The following is a 16,175-nucleotide window of genomic DNA, read 5'->3' on the forward strand; positions in this document are numbered from 1 at the left end:
TTCTTATCTGCAAGGTGATCTGATTCAAAATATTAATAGTTTCTTCAGCAACCAAAAGTGAGAATCAAAGGATCTTATAAAACAAAAGCATAGTGGCTATGTATAGACTTTAGCAGCTCAGGTGCTATAGCTAAGCTTCCATATTTAAATTTCAGTGTCTATAAACACTAAGTAAAACAAATAATTTTAAAAGGAATGCAGAAAGAATTTTTAATTATTTGAAAAAAATACCAAATATATGATATGTGTCTCAAAAAATAGTGAACCTACACAATTATTAAAATACAAAATTTAATTTTCTGTATGCTATATATGAAATTACATGAAAAATACAGAACCAATTAACACAAATTTTCATTTGGAGAGTTTTCATCCAAAACTTTGTAAATGATTTGTGTTTTAACCATTCAGTTGTTTATTTTTCTGGTATCAGAGAACAAGAACAACAAAATCATGAAAAAATCTGCACCAACACACATTTACCACTTGAAAACTAAATGACCACCAACTCTGGCTAAATAAAAAGCTTATAACTGCTCAGTAGTAATAGAGTTGTATTTCTGGGTAGCAGAATAAGACATAGATCATTTAAATGAATTAAAGACATTTCATTATACTTCATTTATACTTAATATTTTTACATTGTTTTCTTAAAAACGATTTACAGTAAATCTGCCACATAAAACATAATAGTTATAATATGGTAATATGATATCAGAACATATCAATGACTTGGGAGGAAAATCACTTTTCCAGATACCTACACTAAATATAGGACGGTGAACATGGTTTGTTACTTGGCCTTCTTCCCCCGCTCTTTGTTATTCCCTATAGAATCTTAATTTGTGTACCTGTGATCCGGGAACTCCCTGAAACTCATTCCACCATAACTACTGGGCTTGCTCTCAGTAAACTAAAACTATCACAGTAATCCTTATTCAAGGAGATTGCTTTAGGAATCCCAACTTCAGTCATAGGTATGCCCTACCCGTGGAACTGTTACTGTTTGTGGGTAAGTGTAGAGCTAGAGACAAGTGAATGAGGGAGACATTAACATATGGAAAGGAATGATTTCTATTCCATACTGGAGAAAGAGGCCTCCTGGTACATACTGGATATGAATAGGTGAACGTTTTTTGTTTGTTGTGTTTTCTGGGAAATTTTCTGAATCAAAGTTCATCCTCAATACATTTGACCATTACCAATTCCTCCTCTTCCCACTACCAAGCCTCCCACTCTTTAATAACAACCTTTGTATAGGCAAAAGAGAGTATTCAAGGTGCTCTGACTTCATTATCTATCTCCTTTATCATCACAACCCTGGGGCATTGCTATCACTAGTTGCCAGGTGAAACAGTTAAAACACTAAAATTTTTAGGTACTTTGGTACTTAAAACATACTGTTGGTGATAATCACAGCTAAGGTTTGAAAGCCTGTTCTCTTATTCCAGCTTCAATGAGCATTCCATAGGGACAAGGATACACTGAGAGGATATGCCCTTAGTCAGTAAATCTTCCATAAACTAGCAGAGATCATGGGGTATGTGGTCCTGGAGAAAAGAGAGTAGAAAGCGTAAAGTACTAACGGGAGTAGGAGCCATCTGGAAAGTGGAGGGGGGTTTGATATGGGGAGGGGAGGAATTTGGCAGGGCATCTGGGCAAGCTATGGAATATGAAAGCATAGAAGATTTACTGACTAAGGGCATATCCTTTAAATTAACCACTCCACAAAATAACTTCCAAATTAATTAAATACCTTGAATTTATCTATGTTGCATCTCCAGGTATGGAATCATTCCTGAAATACCAGTGTCCTTTGTTTCTTACAGTCTGGTGAGCATCACTCAAGTATGTAAATAAAGTATCAAATAGTAGGAAAAAAAAATTCTTTCAGCCAACAACTCCTCATAAAGAAAACCAACTCCATAGAACACAATTTTTCACAGGAACATTGGTCATATTACTTTTTAAAAAAGATTTTATTTATTTATTCATGATAGACACACACACACACACACAGAGAGAGAGAGAGAGAGAGAGAGAGAGAGAGACACAGGCAGAGGGAGAAGCAGGCTCCATGCAAAGAGTCGGATCTGGGACTTGATCCCGGAATCCAGGATCGTGCCCTGAGCCGAAGGCAGGTGCTAAACCGCTGAGACACCCTGGGATCCCCCATATTACTTGTTTTAAACATAGTCATTGTTAGAAATCAAAATTCAACCAAATACATTTGCATATCTAATTGGCTTTATTAAAGGGTCCATGGATCTGTCAGCATCTTATCTAGCAAATAGAAAAAAATAGAAGGGAGTGACACTGAACTAAACCAAAGAAAGGTTTTTAAAGGCAGGCAGAGGTTATAGAAAGAAGGAAGGAAGGAAGAAAGAAAGAAAGGAAGGAAAGAAAGAAAGAAAGAAAGAAAGAAAGAAAGAAAGAAAGAAAGAACAAAGGGATTTATAAGCAATAAATTTGTTTTTTGGGCAAGTTTGCCCACCTAAGTAGAGCAGAAAAGGTCTGTTAGTAATTTCCTGTAATTAACCATTAAATTCTATGTTGACAGGTTAGAGTTTACACTCCTGGGGGAAGGGGGACTGAAACTGCAGGTTAGATATTCTGTCTTGGTTTACTGACTTGGGGCCTTAAGTATTGCCATTCGGGGTCTATGGTTTTCTTTTAACAACATTAATACAATTTAGAATTCTTCATTTGTCCTTAAAATGTGATTACAAGTGTGACACACAAAATCAATGTGTGTATGACTCATAGTAGAAACTTTTTCAGAATAACACACCCAATCTTAAAGCAAAGGAAATATGTTATTCAATTTATACAATCATAATGCATCCAGTTTATCAAAAATGTTCTCTGTCCAAAACATAGAAACACCTGTAAAATAGTGAAGTTTTTCTTAAAGGGTATTTCAGTTACAAAAAAGAGTCAATGTTCCATATAATTGAGGAAAAAAAAAATCTCTCCTCTGGGAAACACGAGCGCGCGCGCGCGCGCACACACACACACACACACACACACACACACACACAAAGAGGGGGGAATCTCTCAAATAAATGGCTCTTAACAATGTGAAGCTGCCAAAAAATCAATTCTTTCCTGTGCTATTATTCATTTGATAGATTTTACTACTTCATAGCCCAACCTCATAAAACAAGGATGAACATGTTATTTACCAAACGTATCCATGATTAAGTTTTATTTATTTGTGTAAAGCCATAGGACATGTGCTTCCAAACGTTAACAAATAGACCATGTCTGTGGATTCCCCTTCCTGCTGTTAGTAAATCTATACACTTTCCCTTCCTGCTAGCTCTACCAGCAAACTTAACAGATATTGCTTTTGTTTTGGAAAATTCAGCATATTGTTTCTTGTCTGCACTGGCTAGCATGATTACAAAGAAAGAAAGCATTTATCAGGGAATATAGGAAAACATTTATATTCACCTGGATATATAATCTTGTCCTGAAGGGAAAAGAAGATGATCCATAAATTCCACTACACTGAGATTTAAAACATATATTTATCAAAGATTGTAACATAAAAAGAAAAGTCATATCCTATGGAAGGTAGCTGCTATATATATATAAACTAGTTTTATTTCCTTGAAAAACAATTTGACTCTATCTTACATATTTAAATATGTGCATATTGTTTAATTTACCAATATCATTCCTGAAAATCATTGTACAGGTTCATCATTTATAAGACTTTTCAGAGAAGCACAATTTTTTAAAAGAAAAGGAAAAAAAAAAACCATGGAAACAACTCAAATATTTATCTAAAATAAGAAGGAATGGGTAAGTAAACTGTAAGATCTTATCTTCATTAAACAAAATACTATACAGCAGCGAAAATCAATTAATGAATAAATGAATGGGAAAATCTCTAAAGTGAAATATTATAGAAAAATATGGGTGTTGAATGCATATAATATGAAATTGTTTATAAAAATTTTAATCCATAAAAAGTCTAACTATGTCCGTAATAATAAAGGAAGTAAGTGAGAGGGTTAAATTTAAAAGAGCTGTTAACCTTGGGAAGAATGGAACCTCATGAAGGAGAATTCACTGGTATGGTTATTAGTCAATTATTTAACTTAGTTGGTGGGTAAAAGTTTATGTCACAATTTTATGTGTGAAACATTTTATTAAAAGAATTATTTACTATAAAACAAAAATTATTCAACAGTTTTGTATATGAAATGTTTAGACTATTGCTGTAGTATTTTTCTGATAATCTGGAATTTCATATTTTCTTATAACTATGCCTGAATAGTACTTGTAAGTGTTGATAGCTCTACTGATATAGTTTTTTTTTGTAGTTTTTAATAAAAAATAGAAGTACAATAAGTTTTAAACTTCTTTCTTCATTTAGAATTTCCAGATTTTTTATTTCTGTATTATTTAGTTCTTTCCTCTATTATATTATTAAAGTTAAGTCACTAATAGATATCAATTGATGAAGGATAGTTGGAAGAAAGGCAGGCAGGGACAAGGGGTTCCCCTGCCCTTAGAGGAAACTACCCGTAAAAAGATTTTATATCACCCTAGAAGGAGCTCTCCATCCTTTCCCACGAGATAGAACCTAACTGGACGACAGGTTCCTGGAGGGCTAATTAGATCAAAGCAGCCCACCAAAAAGCCCATAAAAACCTTGAGATTTAGAAGCCCCCATAGTGATCCTCTCAGGTTCCCTCCCTCTTCGGGAGCTTTATACTATCATTCAATAAAGTTTGTACAATCACTCGATAAACTTCGCTTTGCTGCCCACCACTCTTCCTCTGGCCTACCTCTTCATTCTTTGAAGCCATGTGACCAATAACCGCGGCAGGAAGAAGGAAATCCTGCAACACCAATGGTGTTGCAAAGGAGAAGATTATTTGAGAAGTTTTATTTTTGATGGTTGTGTTTTAATTTTTAACAGTGATCTCCTTAGTAGATTTAGATGTATATCACTGTGCTCTAGTAAAATACTATATCTTATCAAAAAACCTACATAATTCCAAAATTACAGAAATCAGTTCTGATTCACGATATAAATACTTGTATGTTTTGTTACATGTTTATATATTTGATCCATGTACATGAGCAAACATACACACACATATGACTTCTATGTTCACATACAAAATAAAATATATGGGTATGGGTATTTAGTAAATACCAATATTTACTAGTAAATACTGGCTCTGTTCATTTATCAAAATTTTCATAGGTCTACTTTCTCATTTGTATTTATTTCCTAAAATATTGTTTGAGGTTGGAAGTTCTTTTTTTTTTTTAAGATTTATTTATTTATTCATGAGAGACACAGAGAGAGTGTGAGAGAGAGACAGAGAGAGAGAGAGGGCAAGAGAGAGAGGCAGAGGGAGAAGCAGGCTCCATGCAGGGAGCCTGACTTGGGACTCAATCCCAGGTCTCCAGGATCACACCCTGGACTAAAGGCAGCACTAACCTGCTGAGCCACCTGGGCTGCCTTGAGGTTGGAAGTTCTTATCCTTACCTTCTATTTTTAAGATTACATTATTTCATTAAACAAGTATTAATTGGATAGTCATACCGTGTTATTTTAACTTCCTTTAATTACTTAGGATGAAACTTATAGTACACTTTTTTGTAGCTGTTTATGTTTTCTTTTCATAAGAAAAGTAATTGATTATCCAAATCAGAAGAAAATGTGAATTGTAGATACCTATATTTAAGAAAATCAATTATTTACAATTATTACAAATATCTATAGTTAATTTGATATTAAAATATTAATATATTTAGGTTTAACTGGATTTTTGTTATCCAATTATTATGTTTGTGCTCTAATTGAAAGGCAGAAGAAGAAAAATAATAAACTTGAAAGTGTATTACGTATACTGATGTTTTCCCAAGCATATCCTTGAATTTAACAAAGCAGTCATACTTAATTGAAATTAACATTCTTAATAATTTAGAATTAGATCTCACATTAAATATGCATATTAAAATAGCTTTACATAATATATATGCAAATTAACTTATATACTCTAAAATTATGTTAAAATGTTAGATGTTATATTCTGATCCACGTAATAGATATTTTAGCTTGAAATTTACATTGATTAAAAAGCAAAAATATCAACAGTTGTGTTTCATATATATTAAAGAATCTTATGATTACCTTTGATATAGCATTTTAACATTATTTTTGAAAGGTATCAAGATTCCCTGGCACATTTCTCCTACTTCCTACTTTTCATGGTTGTCAGGAAAAACTTCATGTTCTTGAAAAATTGAGTATCACTTACAATTGTAATCAATGTTTATTTTTTATTAATTGTATACTGTATTAATGTGTATAAAATATTAATCTATAGTAATGTATATCTGTGTATATTTAACATTATATATTATAATTTATATTAATGTGTATTGAAAAACCATGATTTATTGAATATGGGGAATAAGCTCAGCTCTGCTCTTTGAAAGGAGACTTAGCACCTTGCTTATCATGAAACATTTTTCAGAAATACTCATTCAGCAGCTGCTGACTTCTACAAACAGATTGAAAAATAGGAATGTTTGCCAAAGCCGTCTTGCATAGAATGTGCATTTTAAAAAAGATACCAGAGAATAAAATGGGTCACAGGAAAGAATGAAAGCTGAATGTGGCATCAACTCCAGTTATAGAACAAAAGCCACAGTTTTAATCTTTATAGTGTAACAGTTGCCAATAGTACAAAATGAATTTGATGGAGCACCAAAAACATAGCAAGTTGAATAAAATGTATTTTTGTTGATAAAAAAGAAAACAATCTTGTGGGTCACAATTTCTTGATCCTGTGAATTCAGTTTCCTTTGAAGGGTATAATATTGATTTGTGGAGTGTCTTGTTATTACTAAAAGCTATTCTCTTTACTCTGATGTTTTTCTCTTGCAAAAAAAGAAATGAGATTACACAGCTGATATCATTAAAGCAAGAGCAAAATTGCATTAAAATGCCATGTTTAAAGAATTGAACATGAAAAGCAACGAGTTTGCTTAAATTTCTCAAGCAAACCTATAAACGCATCTCAGAGTAAACTCAGTCAACTGTCCCTAGTTACAGCTTTATAATACTACCATATTGTGGTGCCTGGGTGGCTCAGAGGTTGAGCATCTGTCTTTGGCTCAGGTCGTGATCCTGGAGTCCCCACATGGAGTCCCACATTGGGTTCCCCGTGGGGAGCCTGCCTCTCCCTCTGCCTATGTTTCTGCCTCTATGTATATCATGAATAAATAAAATATTTTAATTAATACTACCTTATCACTCATGACACATTATATTACATTGATGTTTTTTTCTAATAAATATTAGTCAATGTCATTGACTTATTAACATAAATGATTTGGTTTGTATCTTTTTTGAGATTCACCTTTTACTACGGAGTGAAAAAATGAAAAGTCTCTCCTTTTACCCAATTTTCCTCAGTTTTAATGAGACAATCATGAGAATGCATTCAAGGATGTGTACAAAATACCTACTTTGTGGCAGGTGCCATCCTATGTGCTGGAGATTTGATGGTGAACAAGATAGATATGGCTCGTCTGCAGACAGCTACTGTCACACACACAAGATAAACTAATTTTAGGAAGTGCAAAGTACTGCATAGTACACTTTAGAAAAGACAAGGGAGGAAGATCTTTGTGAAAAGAGAAAATTGACACTGAAGTGGAAAGAGCCTCTTGCAAGAGAGAAACAATCAGAAAGGTTGTCGATGTGCCAAACAATTTGGCATATCTGAGAAAGAAAAACACCAGAGTGGCTGAAGCAAAGGGCAGAGTGATGTGCTAATAAGGTCAAAGACAAGGCTGACCTGGGCCACAAGAGATTTTATTTTTCATAGTAAGGGGTTTAGATTGTAAAATAAGGGGAAGAGAAACATATTCAAAACAGGAGGTATGGTAGAGAGGAGATTTACCTAATTTAAAATTTCAAAATGCTCTACTGTGAGATCAATAGTGTTAGAACATTCTAATACCCTTCCATGGAAAACTAGACACACAAAATGATTTTTGAAAAATTTAGGAAGTATAGATACCATCTTATGCTTTTGAACAACCACAGCATTCTTTGATGTCTTAAATACAGAACATTTCCAAAATATCAAAAGCTGGTTAAACTTTCATATTACCAAATAGATCCGACTTTATAATCTGGTTTTATGGTGATACCTGGTATTTGTCTCTGGGATCACACTATAGATAGTATTTATAGAGGAAAAACGTACTCAGTATTATTCAAGTGAGCTACTTCCTTGGAATTGCCTTCCTTTGTTTTAAAATTCCTGTAACCATTAACATTTTAAATTTGTAAAAACTTAGGTTCATTACAAGAATGTGCTTTACATTCATTAGTTTCTATACACAACAAACAAATAAATAAATCACAAGGCAATAAACCCTTTAAATATGGATGAGAAAATCCCTCTATAAACTCTTTTATATTTCATGTTCTCATTGGGCAACTGGCATTAAATATGGATAAAGTAATGGTTTTCATAAGGATGTCCAGTATTAGAATGTTAGGATGATTTTAATTAGTCTCCATCAGCAGGATGGGTTACCTGTGTGCTTGTCCATGTGAAGTGCATATAAATCCTGGAGCATCACCTATGAATTTAAATCAGAAAGCTCATCAACTTCTGTTGGCAAGGTGAAAGATAAAAGCCACAGAAGGTCCTTCCCAGCCTTTGTCACTAATGATAAACAGCATTAACTGCTTCTGTAGACACTAATGCTGCTATCTTGGGAACACAGGCATCTACCATGAAAACTTTACAGCTTCACTAATCGTACTTTTGTTTGTCACAAAACACAAAATAAAATCTCAACAAAGAAGCAATAAATATTAGCATTTATGAACAAAAGAAGGTCACATAAATATGTAGATCTCTAAATATGCAGTGCATTCTTCATTAACCAAATATCATGTTCATTATTATAAGCTCTTATTAGAGTCGAAAGAAACAACAGAAAATAAGAGCAAATTAAACAAAAACTGGGGTAGATTCTGCTATGTGGGAAGCATTTTCTATTTAAAGATCTGATGACTATAATATAGAAACAAATGCTTTAATGCTGTGAAATATTTATTTGCTTAAAGGAAACTTCAGGAGAAATTAATATTTTAAATTCCATGATGTCAAAAAAAACTTTTCTTCTAGTTCATTGAAAATATTTTTGTCATTATTTTTAAAATTAAGATGTTTTCTTAAAATTATGTTTTTATTTTAAAGGCAAATTATTCACATTTAATAAATTTAATAACGTTGTTTATAAAGTTCAAATAACATGTGCTGTAATTTTGATATTTAATATAGAGAAACCCAAATAACGTTAAAACATATCAGGATGGCATACCATGATTGAACTAGTACTAACAAGTTCAAAATAAAAAGTAAACCACCATATATATCCTTTTTCAAAACATATGTGTTTATAGAATTTGTGTGATATTCATCTTATTTTTCATCCTTGTAAGCAAGAATATTAAATTCCTAGTTCTTTGAATGAGTTCTATTATATTCAGTGGCTTCATTTTCTTTTACATTTTTCCTTTTTTTTGTATTATATTTCTAACATGTCTTACTCTAAGTTTTTTCTTCTCTGCTGTATTACCAACGAGATTAATAAATTGATAGTTCAAGTAGCTCAAATCCATCAACCAATTAGTTAACTGTGCTACTAATTATACAAAAACCTTGTCTTATGGTCCCTGCTGTGAATATGTATTAAAAATATCACATTATTACTTCAGTTGCTAAATCTGTTGGGATATAATTAGTAATATTATATTAAAACTCAACTGCAGTTAGGTAACAGGCATGTGGTTTAGGAGATGTACGACCAACCAGGGCATGTCTATTAAGAGGACACTTAAAGAAAAATAATCCAGTATGGATGATCTAGAGTCTAAGAGCTTCGGCATTCTTTGATAATCATGAGTTTTATTACCTGTAAAATGAGTTAATAGTATCCAATTCACATAGTTGCTCTGAGAATTGTTACACATTGCATATGAAATGCTTAGCATAAAAACTGATTATAATTAAGTGCCCAGTAACTATTAGATATTATAATTTAAAGTCACTTTAATTATAATATAAAGTCACTTACATGTCTTTAAATGTGATTATTGAAATAAATAAAATAATAATAATAATCACAAGCACATTTATTTATTGTTGCAAATACTATAAGATAGCCAAGGGAAGATGGTATTGAAGTTTTTATAATGGGATGAATTCATAAAGCTGAATTATCTGAAGAAAGGAATCGGGAACCAAGTCTTTTATAATTTTATAATTTATGTAAATAAACATATTGTTTTTTACTTTTTATCTTTAGCTTACATCTAAAAATTATCTTTTCATTTCCTTTCTGGGAACTGAAAAGACAGTGAATTTGTCTTTATTGGGAAAGAAGAGAACAAGAGATTGGAAGAAAAACTGAAGTCGTATAGTGGAAAGAACTTTAATTGCAATCAGATTTGGCTTCACATCCCAGCTATATGACTTATCAGTGGTATAAATTTGGCACAGCGCGTAGCTTCTCTGAACTTGAATTTTTTCACCTTGAGAATGTGAATAATATATCTAAAGCACAGTGTTGCTTAGGGATTAGAGAGTATGTATTAAAGGACATAGTAATCTTTATTTGATTCATAACAATGTCTTAAGATAATATTTGTTGAATAAATGAATGACTAAATGGTATTTTTACTGAAAGACCATCAAAAATATGGAAAATAACAATATAGAATTACTAAGCTGGAAATGGATATTGAACATTACAAGAGAATTTCTAGCATTAGACTCAAAAATACCTGAACATCTTGAATGTGGGCCAAAATCTCTGTATGGTAAAATCCTACTCAATTTATTTTCCATCTTTCCAGTTAAAATTGTCTCTAGATGATCTTTAGAAATTAGAGTGGGTAGCTATAAAGAATATAAAAACAAAACCCATACATTTTGATCAATGTAGGTATTACTTGGCATTTACAGCCACTAACATAATGGGACTTTATATATAGTTTTCTCCCTGACATTTTACTTTTTGGAATTGTTTATAAACAGGAATTCAATGTCTCTTATAATCTCTTGATTTTGTTATTTCTTTTTTTTTAATCTTGCTATTTCTTTTTTTTTAATTTTTTTTTTATTTATTTATGATAGTAGAGAGAGAGAGAGGCAGAGACACAGGCAGAGGGAGAAGCAGGCTCCATGCACCGGGAGCCCGACATGGGATTCGATCCCGGGTCCCCAGGATCGCGCCCCGGGCCAAAGGCAGGCGCTAAACCGCTGCACCACCCAGGGTTCCCCTAATCTTGCTATTTCTTTAAATAAAATGCTTATTTCTATGTGTGAGGTATATAATGTCAAAATATATCTTGCATCATTAATTGACTATTTTTGTAAAACATTTCAGAGTTCTAGTAGTGATTTCCTTTTGGACTTCTATATGGAATGATTTTTCTTTAACACAGGAACATTTGAGGGACTTTGTCAAATGACTGATATGATATAGACAATGAATTAATTGTCCAGGCACTTTTCTCTATCTTTTTAACATATTGCCAATTCACAACCTCACACATTAGTGAGAAAAAAATGAAGTTCAGAAAATGGAGTTATTTTGTCAAAAAGTCTATATGTGCCATATATATACATATATATGTATATGTATGTATGTAAGATTCTTAATTAGTAATGATAGAGATTTGGACCAAATATTAATGATGGAGAATTATAACATAATGAAATGTTATATATATATTTAATTATTATATATAAATGTAGTATACACATATACATAGAACACATAACATGTTATAATATATATAACAAACATATTATATATATTATATACATATAACAATTCTCCATCATTAATCTTTGGTTCAATTCTCCATTACCAATGTTTAAGTATTTTACCCTTATTTACATATTTGTATTCTTCCTTCAGCAACATTTTCAGTCTTTAAAAAGTTCATTATTACGGTGCCTGGGTGGCTCAGTTGGCTGAGCATTCAACTCTTGGTTTTGGCACAGGTTGTGATCTCAGGGTCCTGAGATGGAGCCCTGAGTGGGGTTCCCCACTCAGCAGGGAGTCTGCTTGTGATTCTTTCTCCCTCTGCCCTTCCCCCCCCCATTGTGCCCGCATGCTCTGTCTCTTTCTCAAATAAGTAAATCTTTATTTAAATATTAAATATTTAAAAATTTCATTATCAAAAATTATTTTGAAAGAAGGATCTATGAAGAGAGAAATCCCAACTACTAGGAATATATATATTTTTTTATTTTAGATTTTATTATCTCTAAGACAAAGTAAAACAGTCTATTGCTTTTGGTCCTGTCTTTTTTTCCTGAAGAGGTTGGAGGATGGTTTGGGACAGATATTGTATTACAATATCAACCAATGCATAAGGTGGGCAACTAAGATACAGATTGGTACAATGAGAAGTCTTTAAGGAAATAATGGTGAAAGAAGAGATTTTCTTCCATATTCATCTGTATATATCTAAACTCTGTAAAAATCATTAGAAACATACTATCTTTCCTGTCAGGATAAAGTATGTTCTGCTTGAAAAAAGGTGTCATGTAGGTATTTATTTTTAAGTGGTATTTCTAGAATAGATGTGTATATACATATAAAATATGTGGATACAAGGCAAATAAATTTAAGTATTATTTTGCTAGCTAAAATGTTTCTTTCAGATATGTATATGAATCTCATCTATAGATCTATAGATCTTCCCTATTTGATACTACTTACTCTGTTAGCATGGAAAATTAAGAATTGACTGCAGGGAAATGTTTAGAAATAATGTTGGTCCACACAATGCTTAGCCAACTCCCCTCTAATCATTTACATGTACAATAGTTAAAACATCCCTTTCAACACTGTATTTTTTGCTCTTCCTTGTAACTATTGTTAAAGATTAAATTAGATCATCAGAAGCTAGTGGTCTGTGAAGGACACAATGCTTCCCTATCACCATTGAACAATAGTTAGTGATGTATAACCCAGAGCCTTAAACTGAAAAGTTTTAAGTATTCAAGAGCTCTAGTCATACACAAAACTCAGGTGATAATAGCTTTAGTAATTGCTAAAATTATTAAGAAGACATCTCTACTATGAGGCCATAAAAATGTACCCAAATTAATTTCTGTGGATAATTCATTAATGCTTTTTTACTTCAGTTATTTCTTCAATGTTGTAGCCTAAGCATCCCCCAAGATATGAATGAGGAGAACATAGGATTCTTTTGAGAAGGTCATTACACTTTTGAGAAGGTCATGTTATCAATTTCAGGTAGTTTCTAACTGCAGATTCTGGATTCTCAAATGTATCCTGTGTAATTATGTGGTATTCACATGCACGTAGTAGGAACCTTTAGGACATGAGAGTGAACAAAGTTTGGTATATCACTACATTCATTTTAGTCTCACTCCTTTTCAGTCCAAATCACAGGGCTGAAAATAGGCTGAGCCGCAGAGCATACCTATGTAATGCTAACCTTAGAAATATATACAGTATGAAAAGTACTCCAGAAACATAGGTAGCATGAAAGCACTCCTTACTACATCAACTTTTCTCTAATTCTTATAGCAACTAAGAATTTAATCAACCCTCTAAATAAAGACATATTTATTGATTCCTTATTATGTGCCAGGAACTATCCTGGGACCTAATGATTTAATTGTAAATAAACATGGTCAATAAACAGACAATCAGAAAATTGTGTCTTAACACTGCAGAAAGCATGTGGTAAGGATGATCTATCCAGCCTTGGAATTATTATATTTCTAAGTAAAAATCTTTAGCCCAGGAGTGTATATTCTCTTTCTTTTGCATACCTTCTGTATATTACTCCAGGGCATGATAGGTGCAAAATAAATATTCACGAAACTGAAATAATAACATAAAACATTTTGCTTATGTGTTGGTTAGCAAGAAATAAATGTGCAAGTATATTGAAGATATTTTATATTTATGTAAATGGTTATTCAATAGAAAAACCCACACTAAAATTAACATGTTAATATATGTATTTCACCAGAGGGTGCATGAATATTAAAATATATGGATACAACATAATTTTGATATCAGGTATCAAAATCACCTATCATTAACTGGACATATCAATCAATGAAGTATTATGATATATTCATTCTCTTTTCACAGAATGCGTTTCCTTTGAGAAATAAATTGAACGCACATGTCAGAATATAAGGAACAGCCAGTGACATATCTAAGCTAGCTGTAATAATCTTAACTCTATTTAATTCACTGTCTACTTCAAATAAGAACACTGGTAGAAGATTAAAACTACAATTCTCCATATTCCAATTATACCTGCTAATTTGTAAAAATTTAAGAATTCATTTATAAATGAAAGAAAGATAATAAAATGAAAGATTGATATGAAATAATGCAATGAGAATATTCATCCTTCTAAGAATTAACATGCCATTCATAGAGATATATATAGTTCTAGTGGTGATATTTGATATTGTTTTTTTTTTCAAGCCAGCATTTTAAGGCATTTAAAGCAAGTGCTACTATTAAATTAGTTTATTTATTTCTGTCTGGATTTGTTATTATACAAGTACTTAGAGTCTTATTTATACAATATGGTGACATCTCCCCTGTGGTTAAAATTTTTCTGATAAAAGCCTTAGAACTTTCTCCTTTCAAAGATTATAAATGAAAAATTACCACAAATAACAAGCCTAACAAAACAACATTCTGACTGCATTGTCATATTTATTATAAAATCCTTGGTTCACTGCATTTTGGCATTTTATACAACTGGTTCTGACAGTGATTAACATGGTTTGGGCTTCTGCAGTTTCACCCAAGAGAAATAAAACACCAAAATCTCCGCAGGTGTGTAATGGGCCAGAGATTTACAATCTGTTCTGCAAAGTCAGACTTCAAAGACTTGAAAAAAAAAAAAATCCCAAAGTTGGCAATGCCTCTATCATCACTATTATTTAAGGTTTTTTCCAAATTTCAAAAGGAACTGTATGGCTAATCGCAAATATTTCATCTCCAATTTGACTTCCATGCAAGTCTCTTCAGAAGACAAATTTCATTATATATCTGCACATTCTAGGTGAACAGACAGCCCCTATATGAAGCCACAAACTAAATAATTAAGTATTTACTTGTACTTCCAAGGAGACTTCACTTACTTGAAGTACATTGCATCATTTTACTGATGCTAAGGAGTAGTTGGGAAGTACCAAGAAAATTACCAAACGACAATCAGGTGGCAGCACCTGGGCGATGGCAGCCCCAGGACAAGTGCCCATAATTGCTTCCCATGATTGCTTGGCGTGCACCTAATATTAAACTTACCCAATTAGGGTCAGAATGCACATGATCATTTCAATTATAGGAATGTTCATCTTCCTGAGAGCTGCTCACAGAGGAAAAAGTTCAAATAGTGCTATTTAAAATTTTAAATGTAAGAGTTTGCCCATTATAGTGTATAATCAGGCCCACATGTGTGCTTGACCTAGGTACAAATTGTTCCATCTGTGAGAAGAATTTTCCACTTACATATTTTCCAATATCATCACTGTAGTTTATCATTCCACAAGTAAATGACTACTAAACAATATAAAGGAATATCATTTTAATGATATGTCCCTCAGAAAATCAGTAGTGGATTACTATCTTTAAACTGGAATTCTGTTCATAAATGTCAATGAAGGCACCCAGGAATTTCTCTGTCAACCAAGGCTATTACTAACAGAAATGCAATAAATTGAATAATAGGCCAATATTTTTAGTCAATTTAACCACCAAAGGTTTTGATTGCTATGATATTTTGCCTGAAGTATAGTTCTCTTTACTTCAAATACATTTGTTGAAAATTGTCAAGGTCATAGATGCACACATTAACTGTATCAGTCAAGGTGGCAAAGAGAAAAGCCTTCTCCCATTATAGCAGATTGCAGCCTTCATTCCAACACTTACCATTACCTTATCAACCTTGTGTAAAAGAGGGAATAATCTTGAAAGAAAGAAAAAAAAAAGCTCTCCTAATTTTGATTCACAAAGTATGCCTAGTACTAAGTATGTTTGACGTACATTGTATTTTATTTATTATTTTATTTTATTTTATTTTATTTTAT

At 32.3% G+C, this 16,175-nt stretch overlaps 1 protein-coding gene and 1 long non-coding RNA gene across 4 annotated transcripts in view; one reads left to right on the plus strand and one right to left on the minus strand.

Annotated features, from left to right (window-relative positions):
• Window positions 1-16,175, minus strand: part of CADM2 (cell adhesion molecule 2) — a 1,062,630-nt gene that overhangs the window by 652,960 nt on the left and 393,495 nt on the right. The window lies entirely within an intron of this gene.
• Window positions 1-16,175, plus strand: part of LOC111093518 — a 28,484-nt gene that overhangs the window by 11,274 nt on the left and 1,035 nt on the right. Inside the window, exons 2-3 of the long non-coding RNA XR_005382064.1 lie at window positions 1,785-1,833; window positions 3,704-3,810. This is a non-coding gene — a long non-coding RNA (uncharacterized LOC111093518). The remainder of the gene's footprint in view (window positions 1-1,784; window positions 1,834-3,703; window positions 3,811-16,175) is intronic.

Source organism: Canis lupus, chromosome 31 (assembly GCF_011100685.1).
Source record: "Canis lupus familiaris isolate Mischka breed German Shepherd chromosome 31, alternate assembly UU_Cfam_GSD_1.0, whole genome shotgun sequence".
Classification (NCBI taxonomy): Eukaryota; Metazoa; Chordata; class Mammalia; order Carnivora; family Canidae; genus Canis; species Canis lupus.